This window comes from Xenopus tropicalis, chromosome 8 (genome assembly GCF_000004195.4).
Source record: "Xenopus tropicalis strain Nigerian chromosome 8, UCB_Xtro_10.0, whole genome shotgun sequence".
NCBI classification, from domain to species: domain Eukaryota; kingdom Metazoa; phylum Chordata; class Amphibia; order Anura; family Pipidae; genus Xenopus; species Xenopus tropicalis.
Genome location: NC_030684.2, coordinates 14,068,987 through 14,086,575, shown reverse-complemented (window position 1 = coordinate 14,086,575; position 17,589 = coordinate 14,068,987). Strand labels below are relative to the sequence as shown.

Below are 17,589 nucleotides of genomic sequence, written 5' to 3'. Positions count from 1 at the left end.
CAGTGGAAGGGGCGGGCGGCGGCGGGCGGGGGATTTAGTGGAAGGCGGGCGGGCGGGGATTTAGTGGAAGGATTAGTGGAAGGGCGGGCGGGCGGGGGATTTAGTGGAAAGTGGAAGGGGCGGCGGGGGGATTTAGTGGAAGGGGCGGGCGGGGGATTTAGTGGAAGGGGCGGGCGGGGATTTAGTGGAAGGGCGGGCGGGGATTTAGTGGAAGGGGCGGGCGGGCGGGGGATTTAGTGGAAGGGGCGGGCGGGCAGTGGAAGGGGCGGGCGGGCGGGGGATTTAGTGGAAGGGGCGGGCGGGCGGGGGATTTAGTGGAAGGGGCGGGCGGGCGGGGGATTTAGTGGAAGGGGCGGGCGGGCGGGGGATTTAGTGGAAGGGGCGGGCGGGGGATTTAGTGGAAGGGGCGGGCGGCGGGGGATTAGTGGAAGGGCGGGCGGGCGGGGATTTAGTGGAAGGGGCGGGCGGGCGGGGGATTTAGTGGAAGGGGCGGGCGGGCGGGGGATTAGTGGAAGGGGCGGGCGGGGGATTTAGTGGAAGGGGCGGGCGGGCGGGGGATTTAGTGGAAGGGGCGGGCGGGCGGGGGATTTAGTGGAAGGGGCGGGCGGGCGGGGGATTTAGTGGAAGGGCGGGCGGGCGGGCGGGGGATTTAGTGGAAGGGGCGGGCGGGCGGGGGATTAGTGGAAGGGGCGGGCGGGCGGGGGATTTAGTGGAAGGGCGGGCGGGCGGGGGATTTAGTGGAAGGGGCGGGCGGGCGGGGGATTTAGTGGAAGGGCGGGCGGGCGGGGGATTTAGTGGAAGGGCGGGCGGGCGGGGGATTTAGTGGAAGGGGCGGCGGGGGATTTAGTGGAAGGGGCGGGCGGGCGGGGGATTTAGTGGAAGGGGCGCTTGGGAGGGGAGGGGATTTAGTGGAAGGGGCGGCGGGCGGGGGATTACGAGGGGGGGGCGGGGGAATTTAGTGGAAGGGGCGGGCGGGCGAAGGGCGGGCGGCGGGGATTTAGTGGAAGGGGCGGGCGGGCGGGGATTTAGTGGAAGGGGCGGGCGGCGGGGGGGATTTAGTGGAAGGGCGGGCGGGCGAGGCGGGCGGGGGATTTAGTGGAAGGGGCGGGCGGGCGGGGATTTTGGGAAGGGCGGTAGCGGGCGCGGGATTTAGGGAAGGGGCGGGCGGGGATTTAGCGGAAGGGCGCGGGGGGATTTAGTGGAAGGGGCGGGCGGCGGGGATTTAGCGGAAGTGGTGGTAGAGTGGGGCCTGGAAGTAAGGGATGGTAGGGCGGGGGCTTTGAAGGAAGGGGTGGGAGGGCATGGGCTTGGAACTAAGGGGTTGCAGGGCGGGGCTTGTGTGGAAGGAAGGGGTGGGAGGGAGGGGACTGGTGTCGAGGAGGGCAACGGAAGGTAGATGTTGGCAGGATACTGCCCTGAACAGTCTTCCAGTCGAGCGCTGAAAAAATAGAGAAACATTTTAGAAATTGTTTAAATAAGATAAAAACTACAGACAAATACTTTAGATATAAAATGCTGGGGCTACAGAATATCCGCTACCTGTAATACCTTTCATTCTTGTATTGCTTACCTGGCGCCAGTTGTTGCCCAGTGGGAAAACCCATTTGGTAAGGGGGATATGTAAGCCAGCGCTACAGCAGCCGTTTGTGCCTCACCCCCCATTGGCCACCAGGGAATCAGCAGTGATATCTGTAGGGCAGATCGTTACTAACAGGAATGTGAAATGGCCACAGAGGCCAGCACATGATACAGTTGGGCTCATTTATCAACACTGGGCAAAACTGCACCTGAGCAGTAACCCCATATAGCTATTACCTTTGTTCAGTCAGATACAGGTAGAACTATGAAAACAAACATCTGATTGGCCACAGTTTATTACCTACCCAGTGCAGAGTGTTGGTAGTTACAACCAAATCTCCTCCTCTTCCACCTCCTCCATGAGGGTGGGGCTTAATTGGAAGAAAGGGGTGGGAGGGAGGGGGCTTGGAACAAAGCGGGGGGCGGGTGGGGGCTTGTGTGGAACGAAGGGGTGGGAGAGTGGGGGCCTGGAACTAAGGGGTGGGAGGGTGGGGCTTGATTGGAAGGAAGGGGTGGGAGGGAGGGGGCTTGGAACAAAGCGGGGGGCGGGTGGGGGCTTGTGTGGAACGAAGGGGTGGGAGAGTGGGGGCCTGGAACTAAGGGGTTGGAGGGTGGGGCTTGATTGGAAGGAAGGGGTGGGAGGGAGGGGGCTTGGAACAAAGCGGGGGGCGGGTGGGGGCTTGTGTGGAACGAAGGGGTGGGAGAGTGGGGGCCTGGAACTAAGGGGTTGGAGGGTGGGACTTGATTGGAAGGAAGGGGTGGGAGGGAGGGGGCTTGGAACAAAGCGGGGGGCGGGTGGGGTCTTGTGTGGAACGAAGGGGTGGGAGAGTGGGGGCCTGGAACTAAGGGGTGGGAGGGTGGGGCTTGAGTCGAATGAAGGGGTGGGAGGGAGGGGACTGGTGTCGAGGAGGGCAAGGGAAGTTAGATCTAGGCAGGATACTGCCCTGATCAATCTTCCGGTCGAGCGCTGAAAAAATAGAGAAACATTTTAGAAATTGTTTAAATAAGATAGAAACTACAGACAAATACTTGTTCTTTAGATATAAAATGCTGGGGCTACAGAATATCCGCAACCTGTGATGGTACCTTTCATTCTTGTATTGGTTACCTGGCGCCAGTGGGAAAACCCATTTGGTAAGGGGGATATGTAAGCCAGCGCTACAGCAGCCGTTTGTGCCTCACCCCCCATTGGCCACCAGGGAATCAGCAGTGATATCTGTAGGGCAGATCGTTACTCACAGGAATGTGAAATGGCCACAGAGGCCAGCACATGATACAGTTGGGCTCATTTATCAACACTGGGCAAAACTGCACCTGGGCAGTAACCCATAGCAACCATATAGCTATTACCTTTGTTCAGTCAGCTACAGGTAGAACCATGAAAGCAAACATCTTATTGGCCACCGTGGATTACTGCCCCAGTGCAGAGTATTGGTAGTTGCCCTTCCCCCCCATAGGAAACATTTAATCAGTGCAGAGAGGTAAATAAACAGCCCCAAACCCAAAATGAAATGAGTCAGGGGCACAAGGAATGTGACACGGGGGCAGTCGTTGGTCGGAGCGCCCACTCGCTCTCTGTTGGAGATTTCAGGCTGGCAGGTGTTAGTGCCAGATTCCTGTCATATCTCCTATTTGTTGTTATATGAACCCAACCCTCGACCTTAAAGTAGAACTGCAACACCCAAATGTATATGTTTGTGCCCATAAATAAGGGGAGACAGCAGAGTTTGGGGGCAGGGTTGATGCTTGTTATGTTTTGCAGTGTCCTTTCTTTTATACCCCTCATTGCTCTGATTGCAGGACTATGTATAGTGAAGCCTTCCTGCATCTTGGCTTTAGTCTGCATGTTCTAGAAGGGCAATGAGAGATGTGGAAGGTCTGAGAGGCTGTAACGGAGGCAAAAAGTGGTGACCCACCGCCCCACTGAGCACTTGTGACATTCAGGTAAGAGTTAAATGGGGCCTACATAAGAGTTTCCATGATGTGGTGGGATTGGGGGCTGCTCGGAGGTTTAAAATGGTCTAATGATATATTGAGAGAAAAAATATTAAATTCAGCTCAAACCTCCTCAAGGTCCTCCTCCTCCTCGCTCAGTTGCTCGTCTGAGCTCTCTTCCTGGCCGGTGTCGTGGCCAGTTTGAAATGGTGACTCCTGGGAAATATAAATACAGTTTTGCAACATTAGTAAGTACAGAGCCCCAGTGGCTCCCTGCTCCCTTATTTGCACATTTGATTGGTGGATTCTAGGCCTGTGCATAAACTCAGGCTGAATATCTTCCCCCTGTACCCCAAAAAGCTTATTGCCGTGCCTGCACCTGGAGCCATTGTGTTGGCTGGAGCTATACTCAGGAGTTTCCCACCAAAATCCACTCTGTTTGCCTGAACCCAAGGCAGCGCAATGGCTCGGGGCGCCGGCAAATCAAGAAGCATTTAGGGACATGGGGTCGGATTCCCAGCCCGTGTTTATCCACAGGCCGAGAATCTACACATGTGGTGGCAGCCTATGAGTTAAATTGTATGAGTGGATGTAATCATAGCAACCAATCACATTTTTTCATTTTCTAATTTATACGAGATAGAAGACCGCTAAGTTACAGATACTGACTGTTAGGTAAATATAATTATTATCCTTTACAGATATTATTCATGAACCCTGTAGCTCAAATAAAAACACATTGGGACCCCTGCAAACTTTTTGCCCCGTACCTCACAGGTGTTGATGGGAGGGTCTCCATGTTGTTCCAAGGGTTCCTGGTTATGAAAGAAAACCTCAGATCAGCAGAGAAGACGATAAAAATAAATCTTTTTCATTCATATGTTATTTTCTGCTTACCTGCTTACCTGCTTACCTTACCTAATGAGCTGGGGCTTAAAAGCTCCCTGCTTTCCCACTAGAGCCTTTTTGAGCTAAAGGTAGGTGCAATAGGCCTTAATACTCAGTCACATTGCTTTCTGGGGGACTTTATTTGAATTGCATCACAGACTCAAAGTCATTAGACAGTGTAGGACTCACGTACAGTGAGGGGCCTTGACGTGGCACGTGAGCTTACATATTTTGGCCAAAGTGTGGTACTAACACCTCATTTTTTGTAAAAATTATTTTTAAAGGCAAACTAAGCGCTGGCAAACTTTCTTTCTCTTTGTGTATATTTAATGGCTTTTTATCGTTTATAGCAGCTGGTCAACTCCAGATTGTGGGTTGGACCGAGCGCTGGCACAATAGTGTGTTTCTAGCAGCTGGTCAACACTACAGCGTGGGTTAGACCGAGCGCTGGCGATTTCTTTCTGTGTTTTGCTTACCTGTGAGTGGCAGGGGCCGGTGTCGGGGCTCTCCTGCCCAATCACTTCTTCATCCTGTTTAAGACAGAAAAAAAGATTGTAAAAAAAATTCTCATGGCTCAAAGTAAAGCAAAGAGTTGTGGGAAAGTCTTATTTGATATAAATATATGAGAAATAGAAGGTGTATGTTGCTGTGTAACACAGGGCATAATAAGGAGGTGGGACAGACTCACCAACGCTGAAGTAGGCGGTGCCTAACAATTTGCCCCCCAAAGTGAATCTGCATTTGATATTCTCTTAAAATATCTTTCTCTATTGTGACCCTATTATTTTTTCTTACCTGACAGATGTCCTTGTCTAGGATTCCTGGAGTCTCCTGATTAAAAAAAGGTAAGAGAAAGATGTTCCATGTTGTAATAAAGAAGCTAATATACAGTCTTGTATAAAATATAGGGTGATTTTTATTTGCCCCTACTCTCCCCTCTCTTTTGCTTACCCGGCAGTTGTTTATCGCCGGCTCCATTTCCGGCTCTGGGATCTCCTCCTAAGAGAAATAAAGTTACCCGATCAACTTACTATAACTTGTATATACTTGTAGTTTAGTATATAAAAAAGTCCTTGTACAAAACAAATTCACTAAACTTCCAAAAACCAAACCATTTCATGTATGTTTATTTTTTACTACTTACTTGGCAGGTGTTTTTGCCAGGGATTTCTGGTGGTTCCTGGTAAAGAGATAAAAGTCAAGTTATCAAATCAACTCAGCTTTTTAGAAAGAAGTGAAAATCAGTTATATTTAATATTCAGGGACTGGCGTTTTATTATTGAATTATTTATTACTCACGTGGCAAACGGCATTGCCAGATCCAAACGATGGTACCAGCTTAAACCTGGCGCACTTTTTGTCAGTCAAAAAAAGTCATATAAAGTTTTATACGTTCATGGTTTTTAAAAAAAAAACAACAAATTTTTAGAGAAAATACTCCAAACTATCTTAAATGTTTAGAGACAAAAAAAACAAACCGTAAAAAATCGCAAGATTTTCTCAGAAAACCTAAGTACAGGTATTGGACCCCTTATCTGGAAACCCATTATCCATAAAGTTCCGAATTACGGCATGGCCATCTCCATTTTAATCAAATAATTCATATTTTTAAAAATGATTTCCTTTTTCTCTGTAATAATAAAACAGTACCTGTACTTGATCCCAACTAAGATATAATTACCCCTTATTGGGGGCAGAACAGCCCTATTGGGTTTATTTAATGGTTAAATGATTCCCTTTTCCCTGTAATAATAAAACATTATCTGTACTTGATCCCAACTAAGATATAATTACCCCTTATTGGGGCAGAACAGCCCTATTGGGTTTATTTAATGGTTAAATGATTCCCTTTTCTCTGTAATAATAAAACAGTACCTGTACTTGATCCCAACTAAGATATAATTACCCCTTATTGGGGGCAGAACAGCCCTATTGGGTTTATTTCATGGTTAAATGATTCCCTTTTCTCTGTAATAATAAAACAGTACCTGTACTTGATCCCAACTAAGATATAATTGATCCTTATTGGAGGCAAAACAATTGTACTTGGTTTAATTACTGTTTAAATAATGTTAGCCATCTTTAGGTAGTAGATCCAAATTACGGAAAGACCCCAGGTCCCGAGCATTCTGGATAATGGGTCCCATACCTGTAAATGGGCCCCTATGTACATAGTGTAGCCTCATCAAGGTTATTGTGCATATAAATCTATAGGCAAGGAAATAACACGGCTTTGATAACACAAGTAATTAGGAAAATGGTGTTTAGGAAATGATGTTGCCCAGTTCTTACCATGGCAGATTCAGGGGTGGGATTATCTGCCCGCTTTCGTTTCCTCTGTAATGAAGAAAAAAAGTTTTATCAGAGAAAATAAATGCACAAATAGGAAAACTATAATGAAATAAATGGAGGAGTGAGTATTGAGTGACACATGAGGGATTTGGTGCAAACACAAGTATGACACTGTGTATCCCCTACACTAAAGCGGAATCAGCACTAGTGATAGTTGGGGGCACAATTAGGCTTTCCACCTTTTGTTATGTCTAATACCGGCCAGGGTGGGGGCATGTTTGCTAGGGCCCAGATAGGGGGCAAGGGGAGTAATGATATCCCCGCCCACATCAAGTGAACCTAGCAGTGCAGGGTAGGGAGGCAAGTTGGGGGAGGGAATTGGAGGTGACGGGGTGGATCAGAGGCGATTGGAGGTTGGCTGGGGCCGGAGGACTAATTATTATAAATTTACAAGTACATTGCCGGTACATTTGCTGGCGAGATCCTGTAGAAGTCACTGGGAAGTGTCATAGTGAAACATTCCAACTATTCCAGTCTTAATTTTTTGAGCTTTGCGACCCATTAAAAAATGTTAAAATGATGAATTTTAGGTATTCGTGTTGTTTCGATCTTTGATCACATTTTTAATAAATAGATTTTTTAAAATAAATATGGTAACATCCGCAGTTAGTGAGTTTAGTCGAAGTAGAAAAAAAATGCAAAAAAGACACAAATATGAAATATGCCCCTTAGTCTGAGCTGCGGGCAGTCTATCAGGTCATGTGATTAGGTGTTCCCTTTCCATTTGCCCCTCCATGAAGTTTCCCACAGAATGAAATATGTCCTGTTACAGCAGAAAGAGATGAAGCCCTTACCTTGCCGAAGCAAGAGAAACAGCACTTCAGCCGCTTGAACATGTTGTTTCTATGAAGACAAAATGAAAAACATCACTTTAGCATTTCCCAATACTGTGTTCTATGTACAATTTATTTTTTCATGCGGGCGAGACTTGCTGTAGGAGAAATCATAAACTGGATTTGCTACATTACCTCTCAAATGGAGCTCCAGGTGCTGGAAAAAAAGATGGACCGGGGGGGCCGGCCGGCCGGCCCAGGGCCGGGGAACCCTAAGGGGCCCCCTCAATAGGCGCTGGCTCTCCTCTAGGCTCGTTCACTAAGGGTGGAAAAGGTGAACTGAGGAGAAACCAGAAAAAAAATCAGTATCCAAAAAGGTGGATAAGCGCCGAAGTCGCTAACCAGTCACACACTGTAGCAATCTGTATAGAGACGGGAATAAAAAGGGCAAGTCAGCTTCACGGATAATGCATTTACCCTTTTAAGGTGCAACATTGGATCAGGGGCCCCATTCAAAGTGTTCCCCCCAAATCTCACGCTTACTGACACTCAGGCCGGGATTCCATGTGGTACCTAGGGGGTTAAATTGGTACTAGGGCTAATTTACTAACATAGGTGCCTAAATGCAAGTTGCAGTTGCCAATAGCAACCAATCAGTAATTGGCTGCTACCATTCCCCTAAGGGGCATCACCATAATTTCAGAAGCACTGATTTAGATTTACCCCCTGCAATAGTAAGAAATAGTAAATCAGGCCCTGTGTCCATGGTAAGTGCAAGTACATTCAGTTACACATTAAGGTTGGTACATAAGGGCAGGGCAGATACCCGGGGGCAGAGGGGCAAAACTCTTAGCAGCCTGTCAGTACTGCCCAACCCTGGGTCTGTGTCTCCCAACCAGCGCTGGGAGTAAAGGCGCCTGCAAAGCCCATTTTAGGGGAAAATTCTCCCAATTCACTAAAATCGTTGACAGGAGCAACATCCCCTAGTCTGGGGGGGGGAGTCACCCAACTATTGCCCCTCTTTTTTAGCTAAAATAAGGGTTTTTAGGCAAAACATCTACTACAGGAGAGATGCTTGCTTACCTCTCCCCACAATGGCAACCAATGGACTCTACCAACTGTCACTTTCCTAGAGTGAAGGCAGCTCTCATCATATGACAAATTTTTATGGGCTTTATTTGCCCTTAGATGTGCAGTATATACATTGTATGTACTTATTGTGTACCCAGGTTGGTACATAAGGGCAGGGCAGATACCCGGGGGCAGAGGGGCAAAACTCTTAGGAGCCTGTCAGTACTGGGGACAACAAGCCCATTTTAGTGGAAAATTCTCCAAATTCACTAAAACCAGTGACAGGAGCAACATCCCCTAGTCTGGGGGGGGGGAGTCACCCAACTATTGCCCCTCTTTTTTAGCTAAAATAAGGGTTTTTAGGCAAAACATCTATCAGAGGAGATGTACACTTACCTCTCACCACAATGGCAACCAACGGACTGTACCAACTGTCACTTTCCTAGGGGGAAGGCAGCTCTCATCACATTGACATAACAATGCAGGCGCTGCTGTTAAAGGTTAAGGGGTATAGTTATCATGCTGTGTAAAAAGTGGAGAGAAGCATTACCGGTGATGTAGCCCAGGGCAACGAATAAGCAATTAGATTTCAACAGCTAGAAAACCAAATCAAAGCATCTGATTGGCTGCTATGAACAACATCACCGGGGATGTTTTACTCCACTTTTTACACAGCATGATAAATATACCCCTAAGTGTACCCTTTTGATGAGTGAGGTTTATATGGGCTTTGTTTGCTCTTAGATGGGCAGTACATACTGTAACTATAAACCCAGTGAGAATGAGGAATGAATGCATATTGGGGAGTTGTATCAGGAGTCAGAACCAGCAGTGCAGAGAAGAGAAAGTGAGAGACAGACACAGTGACAGTTACACATAACTATAAACCCAGTGAGAATTAGGAATGAATGGGTATTGGGAAATTTTGTCAGGAGTCAGAACCAGCAGTGCAGAGAAGTTAAAGGGACAGAAACAGTGAGAGTTACACATAACTATAAACCCAGTGAGAAAAAGGAATTAATTGATATTGGGAAGTTGTATCAGGAGTCAGAACCAGCAGTGCAGAGAAGGGAAAGGGACAGACACAGTGAGAGTTACACATAACTATAAACCCAGTGAGAATGAGGAATGAATTGATATTGGGAAGTTGTATCAGGAGTCAGAACCAGCAGTGCAGAGAACATAAAGGGACAGAGAGACACGGTGACAGTTACACTTAACTATAAACCCAGTGAGAATGAGGAATTAATTGATATTGGGAAGTTGTATCAGGAGTCAGAACCAGCAGTGCAGAGAAGGGAAAGGGACAGACACAGTGAGAGTTACACATAACTATAAACCCAGTGAGAATGAGGAATGAATGGAAATTGGGGAGTTATATCAGGAGTCAGAACCAGCAGTGCAAAGAAGGGAAAGGGACAGACAGACACTGTGACAGTTACACATAACTATAAACCCAGTGAGAATGAGGAATGAATTGATATTGGGAAGTTGTATCAGGAGTCAGAACCAGCAGTGCAGAGAACATAAAGGGACAGAGAGACACGGTGACAGTTACACTTAACTATAAACCCAGTGAGAATGAGGAATTAATTGATATTGGGAAGTTGTATCAGGAGTCAGAACCAGCAGTGCAGAGAAGGGAAAGGGACAGACACAGTGAGAGTTACACATAACTATAAACCCAGTGAGAATGAGGAATGAATGGAAATTGGGGAGTTATATCAGGAGTCAGAACCAGCAGTGCAAAGAAGGGAAAGGGACAGACAGACACTGTGACAGTTACACATAACTATAAACCCAGTGAGAATGAGGAATGAATTGATATTGGGAAGTTGTATCAGGAGTCAGAACCAGCAGTGCAGAGAACATAAAGGGACAGAGAGACACGGTGACAGTTACACTTAACTATAAACCCAGTGAGAATGAGGAATTAATTGATATTGGGAAGTTGTATCAGGAGTCAGAACCAGCAGTGCAGAGAAGGAAAAGGGACAGACAGACACAGTGACAGTTACACATAACTATAAACCCAGTGAGAAGGAGGAATGAATGGGTATTGGGAAGTTTTATCAGGAGTCAGAACCAGCAGTGTAGAGAAGTGAAAGGGAAACACACAGTAAGAGTTACACATTACTTTAAACCCAATGAGAATGAGGAATGAATGGATATTGGGAAGTTGTATCAGGAGTCGGAACCAGCACTGCAGAGAAGGGAAAGGGACAGACAGAAACAGTGACAGTTACACATAACTATAAACCCAGTGAGAATGAGGAATTAATGGATATTGGGGAGTTGTATCAGGAGTCAGAACCAGCAGTGCAGAGATGGGAAAGGAACGGACAGACACAGTGACAGTTACACATAACTATAAACCCAGTGAGAATGAGGAATGAATGGATATTGGGAAGTTGTATCAGGAGTCGGAACCAGCAGTGCAGAGAAGGGAAAGGGACAGACAGAAACAGTGACAGTTACACATAACTATAAACCCAGTGAGAATGAGGAATTAATGGATATTGGGAAGTTGTATCAGGAGTCAGAACCAGCAGTGCAGAGAAGGGAAAGGGACGGACAGACACAGTGACAGTTACACATAACTATAAACCCAGTGAGAATGAGGAATGAATGGATATTGGGAAGTTGTATGAGGAGTCAGAACCAGCAGTGCAGAGAAGGGAAAGGGACAGACACAGTGACAGTTACACATAACTATAAACCCAGTGAGAATGAGGAATGAATGGATATTGGGGAGTTGTATCAGGAGTCAGAACCAGCAGTGCAGAGAAGGGAAAGGGACAGACAGACACTGTGACAGTTACATATAACTATAAACCCAGTGAGAATGAGGAATGAATGGATATTGGGGAGTTGTATCAGGAGTCAGAACCAGCAGTGCAGAGAAGGGAAAGGGACAGACAGACACTGTGACAGTTACATATAACTATAAACCCAGTGAGAATGAGGAATGAATGGATATTGGGGAGTTGTATCAGGAGTCAGAACCAGCAGTGCAGAGAAGGGAAAGGGACAGACACACACAGTGACAGTTACACATAACTATAAACCCACTGAGAATGAGGAATGAATGGATATTGGGGAGTTGTATCAGGAGTCAGAACCAGCAGTGCAGAGAAGGGAAAGGAACAGACACACACAGTGACAGTTACACATAACTATAAACCCAGTCAGAATGGGTACTGGGAATGCCAGGGGGGCTGTAAGGTGCCACAGATAGTCACTATTTATTGGGCTGGGGGGGCTGTTTGTGCCTCTGGGTACTGGGAATGCCAGGGGGGCTGTAAGGTGCCACAGACAGTCACTATTTATTGGGCTGGGGGGGCTGTTTGTGCCTCTGGGTACTGGGAATGCCAGGGGGGCTGTAAGGTACCACAGACAGTCACTATTTATTGGGCTGGGGGGGCTGTTTGTGCCTCTAGGTGGGAATGCCAGGGGGGCTGTATGGTGCCACAGACAGTCACTATTTATTGGGCTGGGGGGGCTGTTTGTGCCTCTAGGTACTGGGAATGCCAGGGGGGCTGTAAGGTGCCACAGACACTCACTATTTCTTGGGCTGGGGGGGCTTTTGTTCCTCTTGGTACTGGGAATGCCAGGGGGGCTGTAAGGTGCCACAGACAGTCACTATTTATTGGGCTGGGGCGGCTGTTTGTTCCTCTGGGTACTGGGAATGCCAGGGGGGCTGTAAGGTGCCACAGACAGTCACTATTTATTGGGATGGGGGGGGCTGTTTGTTCTTCTGGGTACTGGGAATGCCAGGGGGGCTGTAAGGTGCCACAGACAGTCCCTATTTATTGGGCTGGGGGGGCTGTTTGTGCCTCTTGGTACTGGGAATGCCAGGGGGGCTGTAAGGTGCCACAGACAGTCACTATTTATTGGGCTGGGGGGGCTGTTTGTGCCTCTGGGTACTGGGAATGCCAGGGGGGCTGTAAGGTGCCACAGACAGTCACTATTTATTGGGCTGGGGGGGGGGCTGTTTGTGCCTCTGGGTACTGGGAATGCCAGGGGGGCTGTAAGGTGCCACAGACAGTCACTATTTATTGGGCTGGGGGGGGCTGTTTGTGCCTCTGGGTACTGGGAATGCCAGGGGGGCTGTAAGGTGCCACAGACAGTCACTATTTATTGGGCTGGGGGGGGCTGTTTGTGCCTCTGGGTACTGGGAATGCCAGGGGGGCTGTAAGGTGCCACAGACAGTCACTATTTATTGGGCTGGGGGGGGCTGTTTGTGCCTCTGGGTACTGGGAATGCCAGGGGGGCTGTAAGGTGCCACAGACAGTCACTATTTATTGGGCTGGGGGGGCTGTTTGTGCCTCTGGGTACTGGGAATGCCAGGGGGGCTGTAAGGTGCCACAGACAGTCACTATTTATTGGGCTGGGGGGGCTGTTTGTGCCTCTGGGTACTGGGAATGCCAGGGGGGCTGTAAGGTGCCACAGACAGTCACTATTTATTGGGCTGGGGGGGGCTGTTTGTGCCTCTGGGTACTGGGAATGCCAGGGGGGCTGTAAGGTGCCACAGACAGTCACTATTTATTGGGCTGGGGGGGCTGTTTGTGCCTCTGGGTACTGGGAATGCCAGGGGGGCTGTAAGGTGCCACAGACAGTCACTATTTATTGGGCTGGGGGGGCTGTTTGTTCCTCTGGGTACTGGGAATGCCAGGGGGGCTGTAAGGTGCCACAGACAGTCACTATTTATTGGGCTGGGGGGGGCTGTTTGTGCCTCTGGGTACTGGGAATGCCAGGGGGGCTGTAAGGTGCCACAGACAGTCACTATTTATTGGGCTGGGGGGGGCTGTTTGTGCCTCTGGGTACTGGGAATGCCAGGGGGGCTGTAAGGTGCCACAGACAGTCACTATTTATTGGGCTGGGGGGGCTGTTTGTTCCTCTGGGTACTGGGAATGCCAGGGGGGCTGTAAGGTGCCACAGACAGTCACTATTTATTGGGCTGGGGGGGCTGTTTGTGCCTCTGGGTACTGGGAATGCCAGGGGGGCTGTAAGGTGCCACAGACAGTCACTATTTATTGGGCTGGGGGGGGCTGTTTGTGCCTCTGGGTACTGGGAATGCCAGGGGGGCTGTAAGGTGCCACAGACAGTCACTATTTATTGGGCTGGGGGGGGGCTGTTTGTGCCTCTGGGTACTGGGAATGCCAGGGGGGCTGTAAGGTGCCACAGACAGTCACTATTTATTGGGCTGGGGGGGCTGTTTGTGCCTCTGGGTACTGGGAATGCCAGGGGGGCTGTAAGGTGCCACAGACAGTCACTATTTATTGGGCTGGGGGGGCTGTTTGTGCCTCTGGGTACTGGGAATGCCAGGGGGGCTGTAAGGTGCCACAGACAGTCACTATTTATTGGGCTGGGGGGGCTGTTTGTGCCTCTGGGTACTGGGAATGCCAGGGGGGCTGTAAGGTGCCACAGACAGTCACTATTTATTGGGCTGGGGGGGGCTGTTTGTGCCTCTGGGTACTGGGAATGCCAGGGGGGCTGTAAGGTGCCACAGACAGTCACTATTTATTGGGCTGGGGGGGCTGTTTGTGCCTCTGGGTACTGGGAATGCCAGGGGGGCTGTAAGGTGCCACAGACAGTCACTATTTATTGGGCTGGGGGGGGCTGTTTGTGCCTCTGGGTACTGGGAATGCCAGGGGGGCTGTAAGGTGCCACAGACAGTCACTATTTATTGGGCTGGGGGGGGCTGTTTGTGCCTCTGGGTACTGGGAATGCCAGGGGGGCTGTAAGGTGCCACAGACAGTCACTATTTATTGGGCTGGGGGGGGCTGTTTGTTCCTCTGGGTACTGGGAATGCCAGGGGGGCTGTAAGGTGCCACAGACAGTCACTATTTATTGGGCTGGGGGGGGCTGTTTGTGCCTCTGGGTACTGGGAATGCCAGGGGGGCTGTAAGGTGCCACAGACAGTCACTATTTATTGGGCTGGGGGGGGCTGTTTGTGCCTCTGGGTACTGGGAATGCCAGGGGGGCTGTAAGGTGCCACAGACAGTCACTATTTATTGGGCTGGGGGGGGCTGTTTGTGCCTCTGGGTACTGGGAATGCCAGGGGGGCTGTAAGGTGCCACAGACAGTCACTATTTATTGGGCTGGGGGGGGCTGTTTGTGCCTCTGGGTACTGGGAATGCCAGGGGGGCTGTAAGGTGCCACAGACAGTCACTATTTATTGGGCTGGGGGGGCTGTTTGTGCCTCTGGGTACTGGGAATGCCAGGGGGGCTGTAAGGTGCCACAGACAGTCACTATTTATTGGGCTGGGGGGGGCTGTTTGTGCCTCTGGGTACTGGGAATGCCAGGGGGGCTGTAAGGTGCCACAGACAGTCACTATTTATTGGGCTGGGGGGGGCTGTTTGTGCCTCTGGGTACTGGGAATGCCAGGGGGGCTGTAAGGTGCCACAGACAGTCACTATTTATTGGGCTGGGGGGGGCTGTTTGTGCCTCTGGGTACTGGGAATGCCAGGGGGGCTGTAAGGTGCCACAGACAGTCACTATTTATTGGGCTGGGGGGGCTGTTTGTGCCTCTGGGTACTGGGAATGCCAGGGGGGCTGTAAGGTGCCACAGACAGTCACTATTTATTGGGCTGGGGGGGGCTGTTTGTGCCTCTGGGTACTGGGAATGCCAGGGGGGCTGTAAGGTGCCACAGACAGTCACTATTTATTGGGCTGGGGGGGGCTGTTTGTTCCTCTGGGTACTGGGAATGCCAGGGGGGCTGTAAGGTGCCACAGACAGTCACTATTTATTGGGCTGGGGGGGGCTGTTTGTGCCTCTGGGTACTGGGAATGCCAGGGGGGCTGTAAGGTGCCACAGACAGTCACTATTTATTGGGCTGGGGGGGGCTGTTTGTGCCTCTGGGTACTGGGAATGCCAGGGGGGCTGTAAGGTGCCACAGACAGTCACTATTTATTGGGCTGGGGGGGCTGTTTGTGCCTCTGGGTACTGGGAATGCCAGGGGGGCTGTAAGGTGCCACAGACAGTCACTATTTATTGGGCTGGGGGGGGCTGTTTGTGCCTCTGGGTACTGGGAATGCCAGGGGGGCTGTAAGGTGCCACAGACAGTCACTATTTATTGGGCTGGGGGGGGCTGTTTGTGCCTCTGGGTACTGGGAATGCCAGGGGGGCTGTAAGGTGCCACAGACAGTCACTATTTATTGGGCTGGGGGGGCTGTTTGTGCCTCTGGGTACTGGGAATGCCAGGGGGGCTGTAAGGTGCCACAGACAGTCACTATTTATTGGGCTGGGGGGGGCTGTTTGTGCCTCTGGGTACTGGGAATGCCAGGGGGGCTGTAAGGTGCCACAGACAGTCACTATTTATTGGGCTGGGGGGGGCTGTTTGTGCCTCTGGGTACTGGGAATGCCAGGGGGGCTGTAAGGTGCCACAGACAGTCACTATTTATTGGGCTGGGGGGGCTGTTTGTGCCTCTGGGTACTGGGAATGCCAGGGGGGCTGTAAGGTGCCACAGACAGTCACTATTTATTGGGCTGGGGGGGGCTGTTTGTGCCTCTGGGTACTGGGAATGCCAGGGGGGCTGTAAGGTGCCACAGACAGTCACTATTTATTGGGCTGGGGGGGCTGTTTGTGCCTCTGGGTACTGGGAATGCCAGGGGGGCTGTAAGGTGCCACAGACAGTCACTATTTATTGGGCTGGGGGGGGCTGTTTGTGCCTCTGGGTACTGGGAATGCCAGGGGGGCTGTAAGGTGCCACAGACAGTCACTATTTATTGGGCTGGGGGGGCTGTTTGTTCCTCTGGGTACTGGGAATGCCAGGGGGGCTGTAAGGTGCCACAGACAGTCACTATTTATTGGGCTGGGGGGGCTGTTTGTGCCTCTGGGTACTGGGAATGCCAGGGGGGCTGTAAGGTGCCACAGACAGTCACTATTTATTGGGCTGGGGGGGCTGTTTGTGCCTCTGGGTACTGGGAATGCCAGGGGGGCTGTAAGGTGCCACAGACAGTCACTATTTATTGGGCTGGGGGGGGCTGTTTGTGCCTCTGGGTACTGGGAATGCCAGGGGGGCTGTAAGGTGCCACAGACAGTCACTATTTATTGGGCTGGGGGGGGCTGTTTGTGCCTCTGGGTACTGGGAATGCCAGGGGGGCTGTAAGGTGCCACAGACAGTCACTATTTATTGGGCTGGGGGGGGCTGTTTGTGCCTCTGGGTACTGGGAATGCCAGGGGGGCTGTAAGGTGCCACAGACAGTCACTATTTATTGGGCTGGGGGGGGCTGTTTGTGCCTCTGGGTACTGGGAATGCCAGGGGGGCTGTAAGGTGCCACAGACAGTCACTATTTATTGGGCTGGGGGGGGCTGTTTGTGCCTCTGGGTACTGGGAATGCCAGGGGGGCTGTAAGGTGCCACAGACAGTCACTATTTATTGGGCTGGGGGGGGCTGTTTGTGCCTCTGGGTACTGGGAATGCCAGGGGGGCTGTAAGGTGCCACAGACAGTCACTATTTATTGGGCTGGGGGGGCTGTTTGTGCCTCTGGGTACTGGGAATGCCAGGGGGGCTGTAAGGTGCCACAGACAGTCACTATTTATTGGGCTGGGGGGGGCTGTTTGTGCCTCTGGGTACTGGGAATGCCAGGGGGGCTGTAAGGTGCCACAGACAGTCACTATTTATTGGGCTGGGGGGGCTGTTTGTGCCTCTGGGTACTGGGAATGCCAGGGGGGCTGTAAGGTGCCACAGACAGTCACTATTTATTGGGCTGGGGGGGCTGTTTGTGCCTCTGGGTACTGGGAATGCCAGGGGGGCTGTAAGGTGCCACAGACAGTCACTATTTATTGGGCTGGGGGGGCTGTTTGTGCCTCTGGGTACTGGGAATGCCAGGGGGGCTGTAAGGTGCCACAGACAGTCACTATTTATTGGGCTGGGGGGGGCTGTTTGTGCCTCTGGGTACTGGGAATGCCAGGGGGGCTGTAAGGTGCCACAGACAGTCACTATTTATTGGGCTGGGGGGGGCTGTTTGTGCCTCTGGGTACT

At 50.7% G+C, this 17,589-nt stretch overlaps 1 protein-coding gene and 1 long non-coding RNA gene across 6 annotated transcripts in view; one reads left to right on the top strand and one right to left on the bottom strand.

The window, feature by feature from the left end:
- Positions 1 to 17,589, top strand: part of LOC101732160 (coiled-coil domain-containing protein 77-like) — a 66,391-nt gene that overhangs the window by 20,582 nt on the left and 28,220 nt on the right. The gene's annotated exons all lie outside the window — the stretch shown is intronic.
- LOC108645409 lies at positions 2,442 to 4,910 on the bottom strand. Its single transcript, XR_004219990.1, has 4 exons — positions 4,878 to 4,910; positions 4,284 to 4,328; positions 3,643 to 3,729; positions 2,442 to 2,545 (listed from the first exon to the last, which is right to left on the bottom strand). It is a non-coding gene; the product is annotated as an uncharacterized LOC108645409 (long non-coding RNA).